We start from the raw sequence: 16,362 nt of genomic DNA, 5'->3' as shown, positions 1-16,362 counted from the left end.
GATGGAGAGTTCTCGTCTCGGAGGCCAAGACCCACTTCGGGGTTTCAGCGCCACAGGAGTAAGTAAGTAAGTAAGTATTCAATCAAATTGATAATATGTGACAAAAAGTAATTAAGGCTTCTATTAAATCTATAATGACATCTACACTAATACTATGGGGAGGAAAATTTTGTTTCTATATTTTTATATGTTTGTAACATTTTCATTAAAAAGCCACTGGGTGTATTTCAAAAATTCTTTCACCACCGTGTCCTGGGTTTTATGTGTACCACGGGCGAAGTCGGGGCGACCAGCTAGTAATACATAAGTCGCAGGTAAATTGTATGATTTCGCCTTGTATTTATTACAAAAAGACGCTTTCAAAAATAGAATACACATAAATTCTCATCAAATTTTATTCAGTACATGAAATAATTTTATATCTACATCATTCGTTCAATACATAAAACAGGGCAGTTATTGATTCATACCGACTGCGAAAGAAGGGTTATACAAGTTCTCTCGCAGTATATTCATATGTTAGAATATATTATATGTTATGCTGTTATCGCAAGTTTAATTATAGTAACTTGACATTGCAGTATTGATATGATATTATGTAATATGACTATTGATAATTGAATTGTATGAGCCTTTGATGAAAATTATTGGAATGCGTCATTATCAGCCCATATAGAACCGGAGGCCCATATCCTTTTCCTTACCCTTTCCAGTCCTTTCATATATTCCTCTCAGCAATCTTTTCTTAACCCTTTTCTAGTTTAAAGTCCGCCATCTATCTGCATCGACTTTAAACCTGTTCGAATTTTTATTGGCGATGGTAGGCGCCACCAGCTTTATTGTCCACTATGATGTATATTTCCACTATCATTATTATATATTCCCACTATTGGGACACAGGCCTCCTATGACGGATCAGGCTGGCAGTACAGGTTAGCAGATGTCACGTGTCGATCTTTTGATTCTCGGACATGGCGGTTACGATTTTATCTTAACCGTTTCCAGCGATGGTGATGTGAATAATGTGCAGATAAATGGAAAAAATCTATTTGTGCCTTATTTCTCGCCTCTGGAACTTAATTTAAGTCCGAGGTCCAAACTACTGACCCAACAGTGCTCATCTGTTAATTATATTTTGAGTCTAATGACCCATTGACATGAAGAAACAATCTTGATAAACACACAGACGCGGGCGACAGCGAGTCGTATCCTACTTATTTTATTAGCGCGAAAGTTTGTTAATATGTATGTTATTTTACTCTGACACACGAAACCAGCTCGTTCAGTGAAACAAACAACAAACCAACGAACAGTTTATGTATCGGATACATATGCTTTTGTACGCGGGCTCGTTGCGGGTGAAGCTGCACGGTAGAGCTAGTGCAGTGATTTTTTATTTCATTTATTAATTACCTTACATAATGGGTACCTATATTTAACGTGTGTGTAAGCCTGTGTAAACACATTTTGGCAACTGCATTTAATTACTAGTGCCAAAAAGGTTAAAATAGCTTTAAAAAAAAACAAAATGGCCGCCGCAAGCAACGAAATAAGCAAAGAATTACAGTTAAACATTTTACTAACAAAATATGCTTTAATTTATACCACTCTCATGTTTTATTGTTAGTATTTTAGTGTGATGTGTTAGCAACATTGCAACGGCGGGATTGATATTGAAAGTTATCAGTTTAATATAACTGAGATAGCTACATTAATAACATATTGTTATATGTCCCAAAAACATTTCACACAAACAAACTCGCAATCGATTGATATCAAATTGATATCCGATAATATAAAATATGTGGAATTCCTATCCTTTGAAGTAAGCTTTTAGGCTTTATATCGAGTCTAGTTTAATTTCCATTGATCACTAAAAAATTATTTATTTTAATGCACTTAAACGTAAATTTCAATGATCACGTAAAGCCTCGATGGTTAAGTGGTTTATTACAATTGATTTAATTGCGTATCAATGGTTATTATTATTATGTTTATTCATCAGGAAGCAACTTTGCTTTATACGATGCAGTTATAACCCCACAACAAGATAACACGTAAATTGTAAGGCAAGTCTTTATCCAGTATGGTATACATAAATAATATGATAAAAATAGCTCGCATTCCGCCCTGAAATTTTGATAAATTATGAATTAATTTCACCGTTTCGCTCATCGCTCAGCGAAACGTAAATATTTTGAGAAAATCGCGTAAATGTTATTTATAATTTATGTATGGTGGCTATACATCATTTTTGGTGTATCCTTGTTCAAACAAGGTCGCCAATTGCGTAGTAGAGCGGAGTATGGGGCTGATGTTAAAGTAATTGATTCTAGGCAAGATTGAGTGATTAGTGGGGCAGGTGTTTGACTAGGTAATCGACTTTATGGGCAAGGACACGGACGACTTTTTTTTTTGGGCAAATAGTGACCGAGTTCTTTTTGTTTTCGAATGTTTAAAACCCAGAAACTCGATCAGCATTTAACCAAAATAATGCCAGTGTAATGTGTATAACAATATTTAACCATATACTAAAACATATAAGAGAACTGCCTAATAATTTAATTAACTTATTTATTAAACGAATGTCTTAGATTAAAATGAAAAATGTGTAAAAATAAGAAAATAATGACAAACAATATCAATAACAGAAATAAATAAATCACAATAAATAAGAATGATGATCGTTATAATTACTTAAAATAAAAATTGAAATAATCGTAATAATCGTAAAACTAGAAAAGGTTTTTCAGAAACTTCCTTTCCAGATATTATATGTTTATTTAATATTTAATTTCGGTATCGGATCAAATCATACATCCTAGGTTCTTAGAGTTTTAGATGTACAGAATAAAAAGCATTCCAACCCGAAAATAGGCTTCCGAAACAGGTCGTTGTCTGTAATTAAAATACATTTAGAATCGAATAAAAGTAAAGCTAGGGAATTAAGAGCTAGAAGTATGATTTAAAATAGGGGTGGGGGATAAGTATTGATTAATATCTAAATAGATGAGATGATATATTTAAATTTGATGATGCTGATGTTAATTGTTTGACATTTGTATGTCGGTAAAGGACCGAACAGTTATTGAGTGAAAAATAGCACACGTCGTATGTGGTCGTAGTAACAGAGAATAATGAATATACATCAATAACTATCCACAGTTCTGTGACTATTAAATTGGAAGTTGCTTATATATCCAACTATCTTCACACAAAAATCCCATCAATAATAATAATATAGAGCTGAGGTTTGTTTGTTTGCTTTAACACAGAAACCACTGTATCGATCGCGGCGCATCGCTAGTTGTAGATCTAATATATAAAATTTTCGTGTGACAGTTTTCCTTGCTAAACTCCTCCGAAACGAATGCACCGATTCTTATGAAATTTTGTGTGCATATTGGGTATGTGTAAGAATCGGCCAACATCTATTTTTCATACCCCTAAATGATAAGAGTAAGGGAGAACAGCGTTTGCCGTGTCAGCTAGTAATATTATAATATACAATGTACAAAAGATATAACTTTACAATCGAATAAGATCGAATCTTGAGTAATAAACAGACGGCGTTCTGTCCCTAATTGGAACTTGGGACGGAACCAATTCAGTTAGGCTATAACACAATAAGTTCTAGCCTGAATACTTAATAGTCTAGATTTAAATATCGCTTTAAATATTGTACGATTACTAGATTATGTACGTAGTTTTTTATTTTTCATGTGTTTGAAGCAAACAATATAGGAGGTCTATATTTTCCATTTGTTTATTTTTTAATTTATTTTAAAAGAAAATACATATTAACATTCAACAAAGCACACCAAACACCACAAAGATACTCTGTATAAGTTGAAGTAGTGGGTTTAGTTGATTTTATAAATATTTACATATTTATAGTATTATAGTTATGTGTGGCCAGACGAAGGACATATCATGTTGGTTTTTAATTTATGCAAGGATAACCTTGGTCACAATCTCACAATGACGTTAACTTCAGTTCGTTAAAAAAGGAAATGAAATAGAAAACAGATAATAAAAAGAGAAAGAAAATGACGACGGTGCAGATTCGAATTCCGCGCCATGATTGTTTATAATAATTTAATTATTTAAAATGCATGTAATAAGGATAAGCAACTTAAAAAATTACAAACAAAAAAAAATGTCATTTGTGAAAACATAAGAGTTTTGATAGGTTTTTTTTTTTTTTTTAAAGAAAATAAACATATAAACATTTCCATTTTCGTCAGTCAAATGCATTTCTTTTGAAAGGTTAGACTGAGAATCGTTTAATAAATGAGTTATTCTTGTAAAATATATTTATATTTTTATAAATTAGGCACTATAAAACGCGGTATTAATAAATTATAGGATGACATTGCATCTATGATTCGCAATATTGTATGGTTTATTTTTATTTAACTAGCTGCCCGCCCCGACTTCGCCCGTGGTACACATTCGTGTAAATTAATAAATCTATTCCTCATTTACATTTTATGTCTCAATAGTAAAGCTGAATTGATTTTGTTTATTTGAACGTGCTTATCTCAGGAACTACTTAACTGATTTAGAAAATTCTTTTGCTTTTGATATACGTGATCCCTAAGTAATATAGGCCAAATATACACCACGGGTCCGTCAGTATCCAATGAATTTAAACATAAAATCGTCTGGATTAAATATGAAAGTTCTAATATTATATCTGTCATCAGTAAACAATATAAAATATATTTGTGTAATAATGATATAGAAAAGGCAGCTACGTTGAAATTGTATGTAAATATAGACTGCGTATTATTTCGTAAAGTTCCCCACAAAATAGATAACTATTCATTATACAATGTATTTGTTATACTGTATAATTTTGTAAATACTGGACAAGGCACTAAATACCATTTTTTATATAATTAAATAAGAAGCCACGTAATAGCCTCTGTCAAAATTTACAACTTATAACAACTAAGCATCATTAACTGTGAGATTATATCTTCATTAACAATAATTTCTTATCGCCATAAATCTTATTAAAATACAGTACATATAAAAATATCCCACAATATTAATGTAATGAGCTCAAAGTCTTAGAAACCCTATATTACCTTAAATAGATTGGCAACTAAAAATATATGAAAGTATGCACCAACTACATCACTAATTTTATATATATTTTCGTGTTATTTTTGCGAGCGGGACACACGTCTTCATCCGTGCGAGGCCGGCGACAGACTGACGACTGGGGGTGGTTTCCACCCCCTTGTAATAAAACATTTGACTCTTATATATTCTAATATATAATGGAGTGAATTATTTACAACATATTCTCATGATGGGTGTCACCTCTTGCTGGATTGTAATTGATAGTAATTGTTTTGGTCTTAGTGTTTTCTGATACTACTAGAGTTGTAAAAGAGTAGGAATTATTCTTAGGTTATTATGGGTTGAAAATATTGTTTTATTTACGTCGTATTTTGTCTATTTATGCTCATCTTTCTAGTAATAATGTCAAGCTGAGAAGTTTGTTTAAGCTCGTTTATCTTAGGAACTACAGGACGGTAAGATTATGTAGGTGATTCCTGAGTATAGGCTATGTGTGTACCACGCGCGAAGTCGGGCTGAACAGCTAGCATTAATTAAAATAGTTTATTGAGTTATAATTTATTAAAATAAAGTGTTGGCGGGTGATAGGATTATTTTTCCTAAATTAAAAGGTCGGTATTTTTTTAAGTTTTATGTTTATTAATTTTTTATATTTTATTATTTTTGGAGTTTCTGAAAACCAGTGCTGAGCTGTATCTGCCGCAACAGTATACTGAGTTAGTCCCATTTTTGCCAAAGAATTGATTTTTATCTTGTTTTAGTATTTTAACGTTGCTTTTATCTTTGGCTTTATTGTTTTTTTATTTCATTAATGTTAGTTTCACAATGAATGTTTTCTTTCCTTCTATCTTTATGTGTTTTTGTATTTCAGACTTCAAAAAGAGAGTAGTTTATCGATTCGACTTTATTTTTAGTGTTTGTTAACTAACTTTTTCATGGTTAAAAAGATTTTTTTCAAGCTAATGCCTTTTTATTATAGTGGGGAAATCTTGCATAGATACCCACGGTCCCCAGGGAAGGAGCCGTGAGTTATGTCGGATTCTTACCGACCAAAACCCCACTGTGTTCCGTCGAGCCACTTGAGTGAAGGGGCCACGGGAGCTGGTTAAAATACGTCCGCGACTATCGTAAACTAGCTTTCCGCCCGCGGCTTCGCCCTCGTGGTATTCGGTTATATCACTTTCATCTCCCTATTTCAACTCCTTATATAAATATAATCTATGGCTGTGAATGACATTGACATTTGTTACTCGCGATTTTAAAATATGCAAAATTAAATGTACAGAGAGATTTTCTTAATATTTTCCGTAAGAACCTTCTCCTTTAATAACAAATACAACAAAAAAAGAAATAGCGAAATCGGTCCAGCCATTCACGTGTGATGCCGTGACCAAGGAAAACGGGTTTCATTAATATATATATATATATATATATATATATTAAAATCACGTAACCCGTTCTTGAGTATTTATTGTTCTAACAAACACGATTTTGTCTCCCCGTGACCACGTTCGCTGTAAAGTGTTCGAAACGTCGGGTTAATAATATAATGAATAAATCGCGTTTAAAATCCGTTGAAAAGTTTTTAATTTCTAAACACGATTTTCTTTATACATGTAACGGTAAATTTGTAAATATTTTTAGATTGTTATGTATTAGGGTATATAGTAAACTGAAAAATCGAAATATGATCCTATAAAATTCTTAAAGGTTACGTTTGGTTCATTAAATAATTATTTTATGACAATTTTTAGATATCATTAGAACATAATATAAAACAAAATCTTTCCCTGCATCTCGCTGTATGTTTGCGACAAACTCAAAAACTACTTTACCGATTATCATTCTGTTTTCACAAATGAATGGCATGGTTCTCGCGGAAGGTTTTGGTATATAACTAGTCAATTTGTGAAGAGAGTCTCAGAATTTTGTTTCCATATTTCCGCCTTATGGGTTCTTATTAACTCGGGGTTTAAAAATTCTCCATGTCAATTAGGTTGGATAAGTCGATAAGATGGGAAAGCGCCACAGACAGACCAGATTCACATTTACGATTTATGTACAGACTAGCAAAAACAGCACTTATTCAAGTATATTTAGTAGCCCTTTTCAATTGTTCTATCACATCCTTTAGCTACCACCATTTGGGAAAGAAATAGCTTCTTTATAACTAATAGTAGCGATCCGGCTTCGCCCGTGCTACATATATAGCCTCTGCCTTGCCTGCCTTCATCAATAAATGGGCTATCTAACATTGAAAGAATCTTTCAAATTGGAACTGTAGTTCCTGAGATTAGTGCGTTCGAACAAACAAACTAACTCTTCAGCTTTATAATATTAGCATAGATTACTACCTAATATTTTACAGAGAAGAGGTTTGAGTTGTTTATTTTTTTATATCTATTTGCATTTTTAATTACAAATTGTTTTCTGAAAGTCAAACATCATCCCAGAGATTTTTATATATTTTTAATTTGATTACATTTTAACATCTAGTATATCTCACGAATCTAGTATCTTATATAATATATTTTATATTATAATTGTATTTATAAAGAAAACCAGACAAACTGTTGCCGCCTGGCTCTTAATAACTTCGATGTTTGAACAATTTTCGGACGGAATTTCCGAATATAATGAGAGATCCTTGACTATGTACAAGCTATATCTGTGTTTATAATAAGCTTATGTTTGTAGCAATTTGTCTAACTTATTTCGAAGGATGTGGTATGGACCAAGTTATATTTTTAGGATAATATTTAATATTATGCTTATGGGTTTTTGCTATTATTTATTCTTTACTCAAAAACTTCGTAACCGATTTATTAATAAAAGCGTGTTTTAGTAACTTTTCTTGAATGTTTATATGTTACCGACTCATTTAAAATCCAATCCGATTTTGATCCACTGAAACAGAAAGATTTTATGCGCATTTTGTATACTTATCAAGGGTGATGAAACAATTATTTCATGAGTTTATCTTGTCTTGATTAGGATCGCCACGCTTAAATAATTTCCTTAAAGTTTTCTTTATTAGTTACCTATTATAAAAATATTCCATGTTAACATAAGTACAATTTTATATTCCAGCCTTTGAAATATTTTGCGGCTCCATCTATAATATATAATCAAAACGAGACTCTTTAAGAGACATCTATTGGTGAAAAGATCATAAAATGTAAAACATAGTTTTTTGAAAATGCGCCACCTATCGGAGATTGTATGAACTATTACAAATTCCTTGTTTTCCCATGCCCTGCAGTTTCTGCCAACGGATTTCAGAATTAGGTGGCAGCACCTACAATTTATAGTTCTCAGAGAAAAATATAGAGGTCGCTAAAGCAAGAACCTAAACAATGATACGACATTAATTTATATGTCTATAATTATTAATTTTAATTAATGTAAGTAATCTGATATTACATTTGTTTAAAAGGATTAATTAAGTGTTATAATATATTTATATTTCTAAGCAAATTTATTATCTACGAAGATTTTTAATTTTATAAATCTATATATATAAAATTCTCGTGTCATAGTTTTCGTTGCCATACTCCTCCGAAACGGCTTGACCGATTCCTCTGAAATTTGGTAAGCATATTGGGTAGGTCTGAGAATCGGCCAACATCTATTTTTTATCCCGATATTCCTACGGGATACGGACTTACGCGGGTGAAACCGCGGGGCGCAGCTAGTTATAATATACTTTTAGACTAAAAAGTATTATTGCGGAATTAAGTTGTTATGACATGTGATGTTAAAACAATCAATAACAAACTTTTTAAATAGATAATAAATATATTGCATACATTTTGCATTGTTGAGTAATGTGAAAATGAAGATTTGCAAATGCTGAACCTTTTGCTGCTAACGGTCCTGCCACAGATAACATAACTATAATACTACGGTAATTTCTCGAGGGAGTGGTGTGAATGGGTGACATTTGATTCATATTCCAGTGAAGATTAAACTTTTTCTCATCAGATTTCATTTCGCTACGAACTTTTATGTAAACCATAGTTAGGAGAGATTATTGGATTAGATATTTTAGGGAAAAATGTAAAATTTATTTAACTCTTCAACAGGATTGTATATAGAAGAAAACTAAAAAAAACATGGTTAAAAAGAAAGTATACAATTTGTTGAGCGTACAAGATATTTTAATATTTTGTAGTTTTATGGACCTAAGCAAAACATTGGTTTTCTAGATCAAGTGCTCGCAAGGCTTTTTGCGTATTGCCAGACGCAATATCTGTATAAATAGGTTCATTTGGTTCCGATAAGCATCAAATACTTTTCTCAGTTTTATTAAGATGTATGGTGTAGCTAATATTATTTTAACCGATTGCAAAAAGAGGTTGGCGTTCTATATCATATTATGATATTAAGGGCATACGTTATTTTTATTCAAACATATTACATTTGAGGTACAAATAACAAAATTTGTTATTATTTAATAATAAATGATTTCTCAAATTTTTTTGACGTTTGTAGCAATTATATACCCCAATTCATAATAACATATAAAAACATTCAGGAGTCCTTTCACTTATTAATAATAATAAAAATTAGATTAAATAAATAGGTAACTTGATATATCAATTATATCATTACTTTATTATTGACGGTAATTACTGCCGGATTACAAAACGAAATGAACCAACAAAATCTGAATGTGGTAGTCGAGCACGCTTCGGCACGAATTGGGCCAGCTCGCACCGGGGAAGTACCACACCCCCACAGAAGACCGGCGTGAAATAGCATTCTGCTGTGTTTCGTTCGGTGAGTGGGGGAGCCGGAGGCCCATATCCTTTTCCTTCCCTTCCCAGTCCTTTCCTTTATTCCTCTCGCCAATCCCTTCTTAATCCCTTCCCAAAAAGTCGGCAATCCATTTGTAGAGGCGTAAGGTCTGTAACGGACCTTATCGGCGACCCACCAGCTCCATTGCCGACTGTGACATAAAAAAAAAAAAAACTTTATCACCACACAGTATAAAGCAAGTCGATCCTCGCGACTGTATATATGTATGCTTAAATCTTTAAAACTACGCAACGGATTTTGATTTGGTTTTATTTTAATAGATCGAGTGATTCACGAGGAAGGTTTATAATAAATATGTATAATAAAATCTATTAAACTGCTTCGATTTTATGCGTGCGAAGGCGCGTGCACTAGTTATTTAATATAATTAACCGTCAAAATACAAAATCTATTTATATATAACTTAACAACTGAAAAATCGTTTTTTGAAGTCAGTTAAAACCAATAATAACTGCTAGAAGTTTAATTAACAATTTCTCTCAGCGATCGACTTTGCTCTCAAAAATTCAACTTTTGTACGCAAAGCGAACTCGATTAAGCTTAAATTAATAGCATGAACTTTATGACTAGTATTTTTGCCCGACTGCGTGAAAAGTAGTGCTTTTTAACACACTTTTATACGCTTCACTTGCATGTTTGTATGGTAGTATGTAAGCGTACTTTGGACTCCATTATGACCTACTTAAAAGTACAGATTTAATTCAAACTTCGTTCACTTATCAAAGACTGGTGAAGTAATAATAATGGCATGAGTTTATTATCCTGATTAAGATCGCCAGGATTATATAATATCCTTACGTATACTCTATATAAGAGCAAGAGACATGTAGTTTTTTTAACTCTATTCTAGACTCTCTGTTATAAGCACATGAAGTTATCGGTTTTATAATCGGTTTAAAATTGAAATGGGTTTATGAAGATCATAAAGATCTTCTGCGCATTTTTTTAATCTAGAGATCTAGTCGCTAGTTGAAGTTTCGTTTGTTTCCGTCACTGCTATATTCGTGGGATGTGTAGGTATACCTTTTTTATTGACCTGAAAAATAAATACATAGAAAATTGAGTCTTTTAGGCCTTACCCTAAAATACTAAATTGGTAGTTCGTAAGTGATAAAGGGTAAATGGAACTCCGAGACTAAGATTTCTATATCCATATCATATGTCACTCTGACTGTCTGTCTGTACGTCTGTCGTGCTGTACCTCATGAAACGTGTATTTCTCTTGCTGCTATAACAACAACTAATAACAAAACGTAGTTAAGCAACCTTGGCACAATCATAAATTGGATGGGTCACCTTTTTGTGCTGCTTAGCTAAAATTTTTACGGAGTACGAATAACACTCGCTCTTGACCGATTTTTTATATTTAATTAATGAACCTCAATCCCCATAATGCGGCCTATAAACCCGCAGAATTGAAAAGCACATCAAGGGAGTTCCACTCCATTACCCAGATAAGTCGAATCTACAAAAACCCATAACCTTAAGTAACGTCGGTTAACGTGAGACGAAAAAGTTTAACGTACTTTGAGACTGTGAAGACTTTGTTAATGGTTAATGTCATGTTTTGAAGTTAAAAAGCACACAATATGAATGCCTACATTTATTTATTTATAATTGTTTATTGTACAAACTAAGGCAGAAACAACAACTTATAATAGTTCTTACTTTGACATTTCGAAGATGTAGAAACTTCAATACGGGCTGGTGGTAAATGGTGAAACTATGTTATATCGATCCGAAGTTGCTACTGGAAGGAGTGTGAATATATAAATAAATGTTTACTTTTGAGTTTTAACAACAGCATCTAAATATATATAACTCGAGGGACTAACTGGCATAGTGATATATCAACGCATAGCCCAAACCACTGAACGGATCGGGCTGAAATTTGGCATGCAGATAGATATTATGATGGAAGCATCGACTAAGAAGAAATTTTAATAAATTCTACCCCCCCTGCCTACCCCCAAGGGGATAAAATAGGGGTTGAAAGTTTGTACCATGATAATTTATTGTATCCACGCGTGCGAAGCTACGCAACGTTTAGCTTAAAATATCTATTGTAATTCTCATCAGGAGTATGTTCTGGCGCCGGCACGTGAAGAGGTGTAAAGTATAACTTAACAAAATAGCCCGGTAAGCTCAGGTTGCGGTATGAATGCAAAATTACAGATATCCAACAACTGCCGTTGAAAATATATGATACTAGCTGCGCCCCGCGGTTTCACCCGCGTTAGTCCGTATCCCGTAGAAATATCGGGATAAATAGTTGCCTATATGTTATACCAGTTGTCCAGTTGCTACGTACCAAATTTCGTTGCAATCGGATCAGTAGTTTTTACGTGAAAGAGCAACAAACACACACACATCCTTACAAACTTTCGCATTTATAATATTAGTAGGATTAGTAGGATAGGATAAGAGATAAGGTCCTATTATATGCTAAAAGCAGCGACTTATCGAATAACAGTATCAAACCTTTTTTATAACGTTTGTGTCTTAAGACATAAATAGAAAATGGAGAAATTAAAGACATTTATTTTAAAAGCTTTCGTCATATAAACTGACCAATATGTGGGATTAAATAAACTGAACTATACGTGACTGTATCACCAAGTTGTGAAACTGGCCCTATAATCAATCACTATACTATTTTATCAAAATCGATTTAACTCGTTTTATATAAAAATCGAACATATGTGAATAATGTATTGCATTATAAAATTAGCTAGGATAGAAATTCTTTGATAAGGGATAAGGAAAGGATTGATGACTGGAAAGAAGGAATGGCCTGGGAAGGGCGAGGAGAAGGAAATAGGCTTTTGCTTTTTTATTCTTTTTCCTATTTCAATTCATGTTTTAAATGAACTTTTATTGCTAAAATCCAAATATTCATTAGATCTGTGCTTTAAACTAGGAGCTTCAATAAAATCGGACGATATTAAATTTCACAAGCCTGTGTTTATATTTATCGTTGAATATTGTCATTTATTCATTGTATTAAATTATAATATGCAAATAATATATGCATTACACATGCGCCCCAAATAATTCTATATATAGTTTGAAATAACATTGTAGTAAGGGTTATATTATAGAGGTAAGGTTAATGCAACCGGGTTCGGGGGCTAGCATATGAGCATTAAGAAGTATGTACTCAAAATTGTTATTATGTTTGTCTATATGTATAATTTGAGAGACTATTTAAATATACTTTTTCTATTAAACTACGGCATTGTGTAAGTAATGTATAAAATAAAATACCAACACTTTTTATAAAAGCTTTTACCATACGGAAAGGAGAAAAACCTATACACTCTATACTGTAATACAAGGAGTACTAGACCAGATGGAAGTCATTTTTAATTAATCAAAAGTTTATCGATCGTCACACAAAAGCTAATATCCAATTTTAATATATTTAAAAGTTCCCTGCAAAATTTTTTAACTTCAACAATCTCTTATCGATGTTCAGTTAAATTTAATGGAAATATCGTGTTTTTTCGGACACATTTGCTAAAAAAGCAATTTACTCGTTAAATTACGACCTCCGGAAGGATGGAATTTATAGCCAATAAACATGAGGTTTTTGTTTTAAAAAAAACTTTTAAATATGTGCGGTTGAATATTGCAGAGAACTTTTATTGCGTGTAAAGGTCGAATGATGTTAAAAAGGTGTTTTCATACACCTATAATAATACTTTTATTAATATATTCGCCGACCCTCGCTGATAGAGACTCGTCTTCGCGTACCGCCTTCTTATATTGCAAGTATTTTTCGTGTCTATATATTTCATCCGACTACAAAAAAGAGAGATCGAATTGGACTTGATCTCAGATATTTTGACTTGTTGAACCGACTTAGATGATAGTATTTTCTCGTGTTTGTTTTTACGCGAGTATTATACATTCAGAAATTAAAAACGGATTTTTTACGCGATTTATTCATTATATTATTAACCCGACGTTTCGAACACTTTACAGCGAGCGTGGTCACGGGGAGACTCCGCCGTTAAAAATTTTTTTAATTTCTAAGCGACTTAGATGATTTTATTTGAATTATCTATTTGAATTTAAAGATTAGACAAATATTGCCTTCTGTATGGTCCAATTAATACTGGGTTTCGTTTCGTTTAGCGGTTTTATTAGTTAGAAAGAATTATGTTATTTTCTATATAAAAATATGTTACTGCCAGAAGTAAACACATAATATAGTATTTCTAGTCTTCATTTTACTCTACTTGTATAGGAAATATGAAACAAAATATCATTAACATAGGTACATAGGTTCAGTAGTTTTTAGGAATCGCTTCCTAGCGACATAAATGATAAGTAAAATTGGAATCATATAAAAAAAATGATTCCGTAATCGAACTTACATTTTTTTTATTTATTTAACACCACCATATTTACACACAGTTAAATTAAAATTAAGAAATGAACTTATGACTAATCGGTGTGGTGTTAAAAAGGGTAACTAATCAGCATGTGCTACGCGCAATGCGCAGCGCTGACTTTCAGTAGCCCCTTTTGAATCGTTTTGTAAAATAAATTTTGCAATTTTCCACTCTCACATTTACAATATTAAAAAATAAATAAGGATAACTAATATTACCTCAATGATACAAAAGTGCGCAAAAATGTATTTTATATTAAAGAGTATTCGGTGTTCAGTAAAAATGATATTGTAATAGACACCGCATTGCGGGCCAACCCCCAAGGGTTGTGAATATTTAGAGAAGACAAGACATCTACATAAAAGAACCATTTGGGTGTTTTTATTTTTTCTCGAAATGCACTGAAATTTAAAGTGACGAAGCCAGTTCTTCCTATAAAAAACTTTTCTTTTAGTTTGCTCGTGACAACGCTAACTGCAAAATGATTAAAACTTTGAGATTTATTACGAATTATAATAAGGAAAAGAAAAACTCCAAATGTTATCTTTAAATATTATTGTAACGGCATTTTTAGTATCTTTCATTTGATATCCATATAGCTAGGGTAAGAAAAAAAACTAAACCCACATATGTTTGTGTGTTGGCGCCATTTTATGTATTTAAAAAGCCTACTCGTGTATCACATATGTTCTGGCAGGGCAAGCGAAAGAAATGGTACACTTGAAACACATTACCCGACTTCTGTCGCAGTCGAGTGAAAGACTTTTTCAATTATATAGAGATTCTAAATTTCTAAGCTCATTTGTATTTGATATGGTGAAGTTCTGTATGGTCCTTACATTGCAGCAATTTTTAGAGATGTTAGACCACAATTGAGTTTAATGAATACTTTACTTAGGATATTTAGCCAATGTTATAGAAAATCCTACATGCGACTAAAATTATAAATGCTAAAGGTTGGATGTATCGATGTTTGTTACACTTTCACGTATAAATCTGTATTGGGATCTGGATGAAATTTCATACAGAGATATATGGAAAGATCAATTTTAGAAAGAAAGAAAGAAATTTCTTTCTTCTACAGAGATATATAGTCTGGATTATACACAGGTTTCATTTTAGCCAGATACCACGCGAGTGCAGCCGCAGATTTCAGCTAGTATAAAATATTTCACATCCATCCCGTATCCGGGCGCCGAGCAACGGTTCCCGGGGGATAGCAGAACGAATCAAATGTATTTTCTTTGGCTGAATGTAGCTAATAACGGAAAATATTCTGTAACCCAAAATGAAACGAGATATCACGATGTATTACAGTTTGTTAATAAAGTATGTTTCATGATTTATATTCGTACTAGCTGCGCCCCGCGGTTTCACCCGCGTAAGTCCGTATCCCATAGGAATATCGGGATAAAAAGTTGCCTATATGTTTTTCCAGTTGTCCAGCTATCCATGTACCAAATTTCATTGCAACTAATTCAGTAGTTTTTGCGTGAAAGTTGAAGTGTTTCAACAAACACACACACATCCTTACAAACTTTCGCATTTATAATATTAGTTGGATATTAGTAGAATTTATTTTGTTTAGGTTAGCCAACCATTATTATTTACACCGACACAAAAAATAGAAGAAAAAACACAAATGGATTATGCAAGTGCAATAATTAATTAAATGATTATAAATTATTCTGTTTTGTTTTTATTAATCACTGACTTTTATCCCGTGGTTTCGCTCGTGTAGTCAAAGTTAAAGGTTGGTATCCAGGATAAAATCAATTCTATATCTCGGGTTTCAAACTATCCCTATACCAAATGACATCTAAATCGGTTCTGTGCTTTAAGCGGGAAGAACAGACAGACAGAGTTACTCTCACATATAATTAAGCAGGAATAATGATAACAAAGTTAAACGTAACGTGACATGAACAATGACGCTAAATTGCACACATTTAGTAATCAATTGTGTGTCGAATGTTTAAAATATCATCTTAAAACAGTGTATGACAGTTATTTGTGATTAACATTAATTTGCTCCGTTATTAACCTC

At 32.4% G+C, this 16,362-nt stretch overlaps 1 protein-coding gene across 4 annotated transcripts in view; it reads right to left on the bottom strand.

Moving 5' to 3' along the window:
• Nucleotides 1-16,362, bottom strand: part of LOC119837030 (inactive dipeptidyl peptidase 10) — a 154,659-nt gene that overhangs the window by 90,670 nt on the left and 47,627 nt on the right. For 2 of the 4 annotated variants that reach the window (XM_038362514.1, XM_038362512.1), the window contains exon 1: nt 5,097-5,217. The exons of 1 other annotated variant lie outside the window; for it this stretch is intronic. The gene's annotated coding sequence lies outside the window, so the exon portion shown is untranslated. Of the gene's footprint in view, nt 1-5,096; nt 5,226-16,362 lie in introns of those variants that run through there. One more of the 4 variants, XM_038362510.1, reaches the window with a different exon arrangement.

This window comes from Zerene cesonia, chromosome 26 (genome assembly GCF_012273895.1).
Source record: "Zerene cesonia ecotype Mississippi chromosome 26, Zerene_cesonia_1.1, whole genome shotgun sequence".
NCBI classification, from domain to species: domain Eukaryota; kingdom Metazoa; phylum Arthropoda; class Insecta; order Lepidoptera; family Pieridae; genus Zerene; species Zerene cesonia.
Note: the sequence above shows the minus strand (reverse complement) of the source record. Positions and strands in the feature narration are given on the sequence as shown.